The following is an 11,889-nucleotide window of genomic DNA, read 5'->3' on the forward strand; positions in this document are numbered from 1 at the left end:
GTATTTGTTGGAACTTGCTCTCTGCTGCAAGTGGGCCAACGGGGGTGAACAATGGCGACAACAGGGTTACGTGCACGGGGGCAATAGCTCTGTTGATCTAGCCTCTCACGGGCACTGTGCGGGGGTATTTATAGGTGTCTGAGTGCCCAGCGTCTTGTGTTAAGGACGCATGTGCCCTCAGACGCCTAGTTTATCCCCGGAATATTCCCATAAAGCAGGGTTACAAGCTGTAATTACAAGTTTGCCTTTACAAGTCAGGCCCGTAATACAGAGGCGGCCACGCGGGGCCCGTTACAATGGGCCGGATCACACGTGGGCCTTGGGGCTGAACGAGGCCGCGCCGTGTGAGGTCGTCGCCGCAGGCCTTTGTCAAAGCGCCGAGTCCTGCGAAGGGTGTCCCTGCCCGCTTTGCCTCCGGCGGACCAGCGGCTGCAGCGAAGGCCTCGAGCGAAGGGTGGCGTCTTTGCCTTCGCTCCAACATTTGCCCTCCGAGGGACCAGTTCGACAAAGTCACCTGGTGCCGAAGACGTCGCTAGATGGCGGAGACGCTGCCCTCGCTCGAAGTGGTTCCGCGGGGGTTTTTGATGTGACCGTTGATGGATGGCGTACTGTTGGATTGCGGGTTTCCCGAAGCGTCGCGGCCTGTCGGGTTGTGGGTTTCCCGAGGAGCCGCGCCCTGCCTATAAAAGGGGGCGGGGGCGGCGCTGTTTGAATTCTGCTTTCCGCGCTCCGTAAAACCCTAGCCGCCCGCCGTCTTGCTGCTCCTTTTCCTCCGCTGCTCCCTTTGCTCGCCGTCGTTCTGGCTCGAGTGAAGCAAACCGCCCGCCGCCGCCGACGGTACGTAGCCATGCCATCCTCTTCTTCTTCCGCCACCGCCACGCCGCCGGCCGCCGCCTCGTCTGAGGAGACGTTGAGTAACGCGATGGTGGAAGAGTTGCGCGCCGGCGACTCTGTTGAATTCGGTGTGTCACGGATGACGTCAGGCCGTATTGAAGATATGCAGCGGTTGGGCTACTTTGGCGGCGGAGTCGCTCGTGCTCCGGGGACGGAGGAAGTCCCCGAGCCGGAGGGCGAGTTGGTTGTTTTCGAGGCGTTCTTCGCCGCCGGACTCCGCCTGCCTGCGCACCGGTTTGTCAGCGAAGTCCTGCGCAGATTCAGTGTTCAAATACATCAGCTTACGCCGAACGCCATAGTGGCGCTGGCGAAGTATGTCTGGGCGACGACTTCGTACGGCGGGCAGCCGTCGGTTGAAGTTTTCGCGAAGAATTATTGCTTGCATTGGCAGAAAAGGGTGGTTGAGGGCGGAGTTGCGCAGTTCGGGTCGTGCACTTTCACGCCGAAGACCGGCAAGACCACGATGCCAGTAGTGGAGTTGGTCCCGTGCGCCCGCAATAAGTGGGGCAGTTGGAATGAGTTTTGGTTTTATGTTGCTGAGGCTACTGTCGAAGGCCATCAAGGGCTCCCCGTGTCCGAAATGTGTTCTCATTATTACTCTGCGTATCCGCCTTTCGAAGTGGCAGAAGAGGATACAGACGAAGGGGCCCTTCGGTACGCCGCCGGTCAGAGCAGCGGGCGTGATTTGGTTGAAGAGTTTGCGGCGTACGGGGTCTGGCCCTTGGCGCACGGCTGGGCGCTGGGCGAAGTATGCCCTCGCCAGATGCCCTTTCACGGAGGAAGGGAGGTGCGAAGTCCTGCCTTCGCACTGAGTTTGCGGAACCGTGACCCGGCCGCCTTCGTGCGTGATGCAGAAGACTTGGCGGTGCGACTCGTGGGGCGCTACGTGCCGAAGACGGAAGGCCAGCGCAGTTTTGATATCCGTGGGTCAAACGATCGCTTGAACAGGGTCTTTGAATTAAATCAACTGCCGTACGACGGCTACCCTGGTCAGGACGAAGCAGACCGCCGCGGGAAGAAACCGGCGGTGGAGGCCGGAGGCGACCCTGCGCTGGCGGCCGCCACCTCTTCGAAAAAGAGAAAATTAGGTACTGCGATGGGAGGGCTTGGGGTGTCTGATAGTTTCGCTAGAGAGTTAATGAGGACGTGTGCGGCCCCGGGGGAGAGGATGTCTTCGCCCGAGCTCCGGGAGTCTTCGGCTCGGATGCTGAGGGTTACCGGGGGTTGCTGGCCTAAAAACATTCCTATCCCCTGGGATGAAGAGGACTGTTTTACATCTCGTATGGCTCGTCGGTGGAAAGTTTTTCCTTATGGGCGAAATATCGGTCATGTTGTGTGGGCAGTGATGGACAAGGATCGCCAAGCGGCGGCGCGGAAACGCCAGGCGACCGTGAGGGTTCATGAAGCCCGGCCGAAAAGGCAGCGGGGAGCATCGAAGGCTGAGGCCTCCGGCGGAGGCAAGCCGCCATTGCCGGCGAAGGCGGGTGCCTCCGCGCCTGGCAAGGCGCCGGAGGCGACGGTGGGCGCCGGAGGCCCCAAGCTGTCGAAGGTGGTGCCGTCCGCCAGCGGAGTGGCGGAGGCTGCGAAGGCGGCCCGATCGCTACCGCCGCCCGGCAAACGCGTTGCCGACTTCGGCACTGAGATTGATGTGGAGGATTATCTTGGGGGTGAGTCTATATGTATACACATTTTTTTTTTAAATCTGTTGATGCGTTGCAGGGTTGGACGAGGGCCCGCTCGCTCTAGTTGTGCCTGGCGCGGCGGTCGCGACGGCTGCGCCAGCGCCGAAGGCGGGGGTTGAGACCCTTGGCGCTGGAGGCGAGGTGACTGCCCTCGCGTTGGTCAGAGACGAGGCGGACGCGGCGACCCGCCGGCTGAAAGGAGCAATGGAGGCGCTGAGTCAGGTCTGCCGAGCTTTTTTTTTTTTTTTAACACGGGCCTTATGTGTGTTCTGCAGGTGGCTGACTTCATCAGCCGTACTGCGTCGGGGGCCCTTACGGCGACGTTGTCTGCCGAGGTCGAGAGACTTCGGACGCAACACGCGGACGCTGTCCGTGAGAAGTCGGCCTCCGACAGCAAGTGCCGCAAGCTGGCGGAGAAGGTGGCCGCCCTTGAGAAGGAGAAGGCAGACCTCCGGCGCCAGCTGATGGAGGAGAGAAGGGAGGCCAACGAAGCCATCGCCAAGGAGCAGTCTGCGCAGGCGGAGGCCAGGCTGGCGCGGGCGGAGGGCAATGTCGCCAAGGAGCTCGCCGGGGAGCTGCAGCGGCGGCTTGCTGCCTTCGAGAGCCGCGCGGAGGGGGCCGAGGCCGCGGCGCGAGCGGAGGCCGAACGGACGCGCACGCAGCTCATGACTTCATATCGCGAGCTGGGTGTGCGGACGAGCGACTTCGAGGTGCCGGAGCGAGAGGCCGGACTTCGCTGTCTGGAGTGGGTGCAGGAGGAACTGCAGGAGCTCCCCACTGTCTTGGCGGGGTTGATGTCGTTCACCTCCCTGGTCACCTGCGAGGCAGCGATGAACGCGCTCTCTCGCGAAGGCTGCCGGCACTTTGAGGCCCTCGACCAGGTGGATGAAGATTTTGGGCGAGATATCTTTGAGGTCGAAGACCCCGTGGTGAAGGAGTCCGCCGGGGCCCTCTATGACCGGATGTGGGGTTCATACGGTCGAGAGGTGGTCCGGGCGCGGGCCGAGGCTGCAAGGGCTCAGGTAACGTTGTCGTTTACTCGGTGCTTGCTGGATGCGGTTTGTGCGTGTGTTTGCTGAATTTTTGTACGTTTTGTCTTAGGCGGAGCGCGGCGAGCGGGTGGACGATTTTGGGGCGCTGAACAGCGCGCCGCCTGAGCCGGAGACCACCCCTGCGGAGGCCGCCACTGGAGTCGCCCCGGTGACCGCGGAAGATGCACCAGGCGCCCTTGTACCTGCTGCGGCCGGCGAAGGCCTACTCCCAAGGGTGGCCGAAGGCGCGTCTGATGCCCCCGCAGCTGCTGTGCCGGGCGCTGAAGATCCAGCGGAGACAACGGCGGAGGCGGCGGCGGAGGCTCCCGCAGCGGCAGGGCCTTCGCAGGTGGCGTAGGTGGTGTTTAGGGTTGAGGGATTTTTGGATGATGTACTGAATTTTGGTTGCTGCGCAGGTTCAAGATTTTGGGCCTGCGCACGCAACCGCTACTACTGGTTTTTTGGCGGCTTCGACCGCGGAAGGTGGAAATGAATGTGGTGGGTCTGTTTCTGAGTTTTTTGATTTTACTGACTCTGGGAGCTCGGCTGAATGGACCGAGGAGTCGTCGGAGGAGGACTTGGACTATTTTGCGGCCCTGGACGAGGCTGCGGCGGAGGCTGCGCTACATGCTGCGGACGCGCCAGGCGTGCCCGGTCCTAGCACCGGGCACCGACGACGAAGGGCGGTTGCGAAGCGTAGGATTAGTGCGGAGGAAGGGGCTCGGCTTCGCGTTAGTAGGGTTGGTCGGCAGGAGCTGCTGTCTTTGCCGGCCGTCTCGGGTGTGGGGGAAGGGGAGCTGCGAAGCCTTTTTGCTGGTGAGGAGCTTAGGATAATGTTATTTAATTATAGAGAGATGGGGATTATTCCTAAGGTTGAGCCGCTGTAGGGCGTGGTGCCCTCGCTTGTGTATGTGCAAGGGTTTGTAAAATGGAGTAGTGTGCCCTCGCGTGCTTGTGCCTGCGAGGGCGCTGTGTACTTTGACTGGTGTGATTGATTGTGCTGTGCCAGTGTGATTATAATTGGTCTTGCTGTCGCTTCTGCTTTTGCCATACTGGGTCGGCTGCGCCCTTGGGCGGTTTTTGCGGTAGGCTCCGGCTGCGCCTTTTAGGCGACTTCTGCGCGAAAAGCCTTCGCGATAGACTTTGATTTTTGCGCACTTGTGGAGCTAAGTCCGGCTGCGCCCTTGGGCGGCTTCTGCGCGGTTAGTCTTCGCGATAGACTTCGATTCTTGCGCACTTGTTGTGCTAAGTCCGGCTGCACCCTTAGGCGACTTCTGCGCGGATAGTCTTCGCGATAGACTTCGATTCTTGCGCACTTGTTGTGCTAAGTCCGGCTGCACCCTTAGGCGACTTCTGCGCGGATAGTCTTCGCGATAGACTTTGATTTTTGCGCACTTGTTGTGCTAAGTCCGGCTGCACCCTTAGGCGACTTCTGCGCGGATAGTCTTCGCGATAGACTTTGATTTTTGCGCACTTGTTGTGCTAAGTCCGGCTGCACCCTTAGGCGACTTCTGCGCGGATAGTCTTCGCGATAGACTTTGATTTTTGCGCACTTGTTGTGCTAAGTCCGGCTGCACCCTTAGGCGACTTCTGCGCGGATAGTCTTCGCGATAGACTTTGATTTTTGCGCACTTGTTGTGCTAAGTCCGGCTGCACCCTTAGGCGACTTCTGCGCGGATAGTCTTCGCGATAGACTTTGATTTTTGCGCACTTGTTGTGCTAAGTCCGGCTGCACCCTTAGGCGACTTCTGCGCGGATAGTCTTCGCGATAGACTTTGATTTTTGCGCACTTGTTGTGCTAAGTCCGGCTGCACCCTTAGGCGACTTCTGCGCGGATTGGTCGCACGCGAGGGTGGCTAGCGCTTAGCCTCGCGGTGACTTCGAATTGGTCGAATGCCGAAGACCGTTGTCGCGGTCTTTTTTCGACACATGCTTTTGCGGGGGATTTTTCTCACATATATTACATGGCTCCGCCTCGTTAAAAACCTCACCCCCCGGGAGGAAAAGAGTGCGGGCCGGTACAAGATTGTTTGCGGTGAATTACAAGGGCGAACTCAGCCCTAGGAATTAAACAAAAAATTTACGAAGGTTGTCAATGTTCCAGGAGTGCTCCAGGTCCTCGCCATCTGGCGTTGCGAGCCTGTAAGCGCTGGGGGAAGCTTTTGTCTTGACTATGAAGGGGCCCTCCCACTTGGGCTCCAGCTTGCCCTTGGACTCCGTCCGAGCTGTTCGGATGAGTACGAGGTCCCCCGCGCTGAACTCCTTTGGGATGACTGCGCGGTCGCGCCATGCTTTGGTCTGGGCTTGGTATTTGTTTAAGGCCTGCAGGGCGAAGACCCGGTCTCCGTCAATGAGATCTTTGGAGGTTGGCTCATCCACGTCAGGGGTGGCTGACGGAGCTGTGCGCGGAGACCCGTGTTTTATTTCTTGCGGGGTCATTGCCTCTGATCCGTATAGAAGGCGGAAAGGAGTGAACCCGGTCGCCCTGCACTCGGTTGTGTTCAGCGCCCAGACTGCCTCCGGTAGCAAGTCGGTCCATCTGCCCTTTTTCTCGTCGAGGAGCATCTTCTTGATGGCTGTGAAGATTTTCCCATTGGCACGCTCCACGACTCCGTTGGACTGCGGATGATAGACTGAAGCGAAGGCAAGCTTGGTGCCAATGGAAAAACAGAAATCCTTGAAATCTTGATTGTCAAACTGCTTGCCGTTGTCAACTGTTAGCTCGGACGGTACTCCGAAGCGGCAAACAATGTTCTGCCAAAAGAATTTTTGGGCAGTCTTTGATGTGATTGTGGACACAGCCCTCGCTTCAATCCACTTGGTGAAGTATTCGACGGCTACGAAGGCGAACTTGAGGTTCCCCTGAGCGGTGGGCAAGGGCCCGACGATGTCCAGGCCCCAGCGCTGAAGAGGCCATGTATGGGCGACCAGCTTTGTGTATTGCGAGGGGTTGCCTGACCGAGGAGAGAACTTCTGGCAGGCTTCGCAGGACCTTGCGACTCGATTTGCGGCGCAGATCATTGCAGGCCAGTAAAACCCTTGTCGGATCACCTTAGCAGCCAGGGCCCTTGGCCCCGCGTGCGAGCCGCAAGTTCCACTGTGGACCTCGCGCAAGATTTGGATGCCTTCGGTTTCGGTGACGCATTTAAGCATTGGCTGACTGACCCCCTTCTTGTATAATTGGCCCTCGATTAGCGCGAAGTCCCGGCTCCGATGCTCGAGGCGCTTCGCCTCGCTGACGTCGGTTGGGTGATAGTATCCCTGTAGAAACAGGGTTATTGGGGCCCGCCAGTCTTCGGTCATGATTAGGTGGACTATACGGTGGCCCTCGCTATCATTTGTTATTTGGAGCCCTTCGGGGCTCCGGACGGCTGGCGTGCCGATGGTGTGAAAGAATACGTCGGAGGGCAGGGGCTCGCCCCTGGCGGCGGCCTTGGCTAATGCATCGGCCTCCTCATTCTTGGCCCTGTCCACATGCTGTAGGGTGAATCCCTTGAACTGCCTCTCGAGACTTCGGATAGCCGCGAGGTATTGCATGAGCGCGGGGTCTTTTGCTGCATAGTCTTTTTCGACCTGACCGGCGACTATCTTGGAGTCTGTTTTGATGATACAGGTGGTGACTCCGAGGGCCCTTAGCTTGCGGAGGCCGAGGATGACTGCTTCATACTCTGCTATGTTGTTTGTACATTTGTCGGATTCCAGAGCGAAGCTGAGGCGTGCTGCATATCTGTGTTTGACTCCGGCTGGTGAGGTGATGACTGCAGCGACGCCTGCCCCCGCATGACACCATGCACCGTCGCAATGGATAGTCCAGACCTTTTCTGTGGATGGGTCCGGCTGTGTTACTGGCCCAGTCCAGTCGACGACGAAGTCTGCCAGGACTTGCGATTTGATGGCTGTCCTGGGCTCGAAGCTGATGTGGTAGCCGGAGAGCTCGGCTGCCCACTTGGCGATTCTCACTGATGCCTCCGGGTTCCTGAATAGTTCGCCGAGTCCCCTGTCCGAGGTGACTCGGACCTTGAATGCTTCAAAATAATGGCGCAGCTTGCGCGAGGACATAACAACTGCGTAAGCAATCTTCTCCAGCTCTGTCATGTTGCATTTGGATGGTGTCAGGACTTCGGAGACATAATAAACAGGGCACTGTCTGACTGCGCCTTCGACTGTCTGCTCCTGCACTAGTGCCGCGCTGACCGCGTGCGGCGAAGCCGCGACATAGAGCAATAAGGGGAGCGAGGAGTCTGGGCTTGTGAGGATGGCCAGCTCCGCCAGGTACTGTTTTAATGAGGCGAAGGCCGCTGCTTGCTCCGGTCCCCAAGCGAAGTCCTTCGCGCCGCGGAGGGTTTTGAGGAAGGGGAGACTTCGCTCGGCGGACCTGGAGATGAATCTATTGAGGGCGGCCATCCTGCCTGTCAGGCGCTGGACGTCCCTGGCGGACTGCGGAGGCGACATATCGACGATGGCCTGGATCTTGGTTGGGTTGGCCTCGATGCCTCGGCGGGACACCAGGTAGCCCAATATCTTGCCCTGGCGGACACCGAAAACGCACTTTTCCGGGTTTAGGCGGAGTCGTGCATCTCGCATGCTCGCGAATGTTTCCGCCAGGTCGGCGAGGTGGTCCTCCTTATTTTTGCTGGCGACGACGATGTCGTCCACATATGTGAATACATTTCTGCCGACCTGCCCTTCGAGCACCGTTTTGGTGAGTCTGGAGAAGGTGGACCCGGCATTCTTGAGACCCTCCGGCATTCTGACAAAGCAATAAGTGCCGAAGGGTGTTATAAAGCTGGTGCTGGCCTTGTCTTCCTCCTTCATGTATATCTGGTGATAGCCGGAGAAGCAGTCGAGGAGGGACATGACCTCGCATCCGGCCGCGCTATCGACTATTTTGTCGATCCGTGGCAACGGGAAATTGTCCTTTGGGCAGGACTTATTGAGACTGGTGAAGTCTATGCACATGCGCCATTTTCCGCTTTTCTTCTGCACCATCACAACATTGGAGAGCCACGTGGGGTAAGCCACCGGCTCGATGAATTTAGCCTCCAGGAGGCGATGCACCTCCGCCTTGGCGGCTTCTGTCTTTTCATCTGACATCTTGCGAAGCTTCTGCTTTTTGGGTCGCACCGAAGGGTCAATCCCCAGGTTGTGTTCGATTATGGCTCGGCTGACTCCGACCAGATCGAGGGCAGACCAGGCGAAGACATCTTTATTCTTGGCCAGGCAGCAGAGAAGTTTCTCTTCTTCAAGTGACGTGAGGTCTTCGCTGATAGTTACAGTCTGCTTGGGCGTGGCCTGATCGAGGGGGACAGTCTTGGTCCCGTCTTGGCACTGCAACTGTGCCTTGTCGTGCTGCTTGTCGGTTGGGCTAGCCGGCGCAGGGACTTCGCGCTGGGTCGTGAGACAGTGTACATTTCTCTGACCGGGCACGAAGTCCCGCTCTATGTTGCGCGCCGTCTGCTGGTTGCCGTAGATTGTGATGGCACCCAGCGGGCCTGGTATCTTCATACATAGGTACAACCCGTGGATGGCGGCTTCGAATTTGTTGATGGAGCCTCGGCCCATGATGGCGTTGTATGGATATACCATGTCGACAATGTCGAAGGTTATTTGCTCACTTCGGGCATTGGGTGCTACACCGAAGGAGAGGGGCAACTCTATCTTGCCAACTGGAAAGGTGCCCTTGCCGCCGAAACCATACAACGGGTTGTCCGAAGGCTTCAGCAAGCTGTGGCTTATACCCATGCGGTCGAAGGCGTGGAGGAAGATGATGTCCGCCTGACTGCCGTTGTCGACAAGGACTTTGTGTAAGTCCCAACCTGCCACGCTGCAGTTGATGACCATTGCGTCGATGTGGGGGGCGCTGCGCAGGTCGACGTCTCGCGCGTCGAAGGTTAGCGGTATGTGGGACCACTTCGTCTGCACGACTGGGCCAGTGACGGCGACATGGTTGATGCTGCGGTAGTGGTCCCGCTTCTGCCGCTTGGTGTCGAAGTCGGTGCTTGACCCCCCTGTTATCATGTGAATGACTCCGCGATAAGGTTGATCGGCGAAGTCTTCTTGCTTTGGGGGATGGGGAATGTTTTGGTGTTGCTGGTGTGGTGGTGGGGGTGGAGGAGGTACGATTTGTACTTCCTGATGATGTTGGTAAGCGTGGTGCGGTGGATGCGGAGCGGGGGCGTGGACGTATGGTGGAGGGGGTGGCTGGTAGTTATGCGCGACAATTCTGGGATTGTCGGCCGGCTGCGCCCTCGCCATTCTATCTCTGGTGGCCTTCGTCTCGGGGCAGTCTTTGGTCTGGTGGGCGCAGTCTTCGCCGTGGAAAAGGCAATAGAACCGGCGCGGCGGCTGCTGCGCCCGCCCTCGACCCCTGCCGCGCGTTCCATTTCCGCGGCCTTGGGGGGGATATTCCTGGCGGCGAGGGGGGTCAGCAGCAGGCTGTTGGTTGACGATGTTGTGGACTTGCTGCTGACTGCGGCTGTCTCGACTGGAGTCTGGCTGCGAAGTCCTTGTCCACGTGCGGCTGGACTGCGGAGTCTGACTGTTGGGTTTCCGTTGCGACTCGACCTTGCGCTGGTGGAGCTCTTCGGATTTGGCATATTTTTCGAAGAGCTGATATAGCTCCTGCAAGCTCTTGGGTGGATCCCTGATACAATGGCTGTAGAGGACGCCGGCCCGAAGGCCATTGATGGCGTAGTGGATAGCGATCTGATCGTCGACAGAGGGCAGCTGTGACTTGAGTGTTAAGAACTTGCGGTAATACTCCCGCAGAGTCTCCTTTTCCAGCTGTTTGCAAAGCGAGAGCTCGGCCAAAGCGTCGGTGTCTGGACGGTACCCTTGGAAGTTGAGGAGGAACTTGTCCCTGAGACTTCGCCATGAATCAATGGACAGCGGGGGCAATCTGGTGAACCAGGTGAGTGCTGGGCCCTCTAGGGCGATGATGAAAGACTTTGCCATTGTGACGTCGTCCCCTCCGGCTGATGCAACGGCGACTTGGTAACTCATGATGTATTGCGCCGGATCGGTGCTGCCGTTGTACTTGGGGTATGCCCCCGCTCGAAAGTTGGCTGGCCAAGGCGTCACTTGCAGGTGTGGCGCCAGGGGACTTCGCTCGTCGAGGTAGTTGATCCCTTGGAATGGCGCGCCGTGCTGGGGGGCGTAGTCATGCTGGGGGAAACGCGGGTTCTCCGGCTGCGCCCGGTGCTGCAGGGGTTGGCCGTGCTGTCGGCCGAGGTAGCCTTCGCGCATGTCCTCCGGCTGAGCGCGTTGTTGGAGGGGTGGTTCTTGCTGCAAACCGAGGTGGCCTTCGCGCTGCATCAGCGCGATCTCGCGCTCGAGGTCTTGGGCTTTCTGCTCCTCGTCGCGTATCATTTGCCGCACTTTGGCTAATGCGGAAACACGTTGGCGCTTGGCCTCCAGTATCTCTTTCTGCCTCTGGAGATTGCGGTTCCTGAGGCGCAGGGCGCGCAGCTGCAGCTGTTCTTCTGTTGAGACGCCGAGGGCCTCACCATCCTCGGTGAGGTCGGCGCCTTCCAGTGGGGCGAAGCCTGGGGGCGGCTGCGACTGTCCTTCGGTTCCGCAGGTGCGGAAGGTGTCGTCTTCGCCGGTGTGGGGAACATTGTCCTCAATGGGCTCTTGGTGGGTGGATTGGGTGAGGGCGAGGGCCTTGCCCTTTCTTGCGGCCAGCAGTGCTGCCTTCGCAGCCTCGTCAGCCTTGGGGTTAGCTCTCTTGGGTGCCATCGCGGGTGGTTTTGTCGTAGCACGAACGGTGGGCGCCAAATGTTGGAACTTGCTCTCTGCTGCAAGTGGGCCAACGGGGGTGAACAATGGCGACAACAGGGTTACGTGCACGGGGGCAATAGCTCTGTTGATCTAGCCTCTCACGGGCACTGTGCGGGGGTATTTATAGGTGTCTGAGTGCCCAGCGTCTTGTGTTAAGGACGCATGTGCCCTCAGACGCCTAGTTTATCCCCGGAATATTCCCATAAAGCAGGGTTACAAGCTGTAATTACAAGTTTGCCTTTACAAGTCAGGCCCGTAATACAGAGGCGGCCACGCGGGGCCCGTTACAATGGGCCGGATCACACGTGGGCCTTGGGGCTGAACGAGGCCGCGCCGTGTGAGGTCGTCGCCGCAGGCCTTTGTCAAAGCGCCGAGTCCTGCGAAGGGTGTCCCTGCCCGCTTTGCCTCCGGCGGACTAGCGGCTGCAGCGAAGGCCTCGAGCGAAGGGTGGCGTCTTTGCCTTCGCTCCAACAGTATTGTTGTAAGCCGTCGCAACGCACGGG

Source organism: Zea mays, chromosome 4 (assembly GCF_902167145.1).
Source record: "Zea mays cultivar B73 chromosome 4, Zm-B73-REFERENCE-NAM-5.0, whole genome shotgun sequence".
NCBI lineage: Eukaryota > Viridiplantae > Streptophyta > Magnoliopsida > Poales > Poaceae > Zea > Zea mays.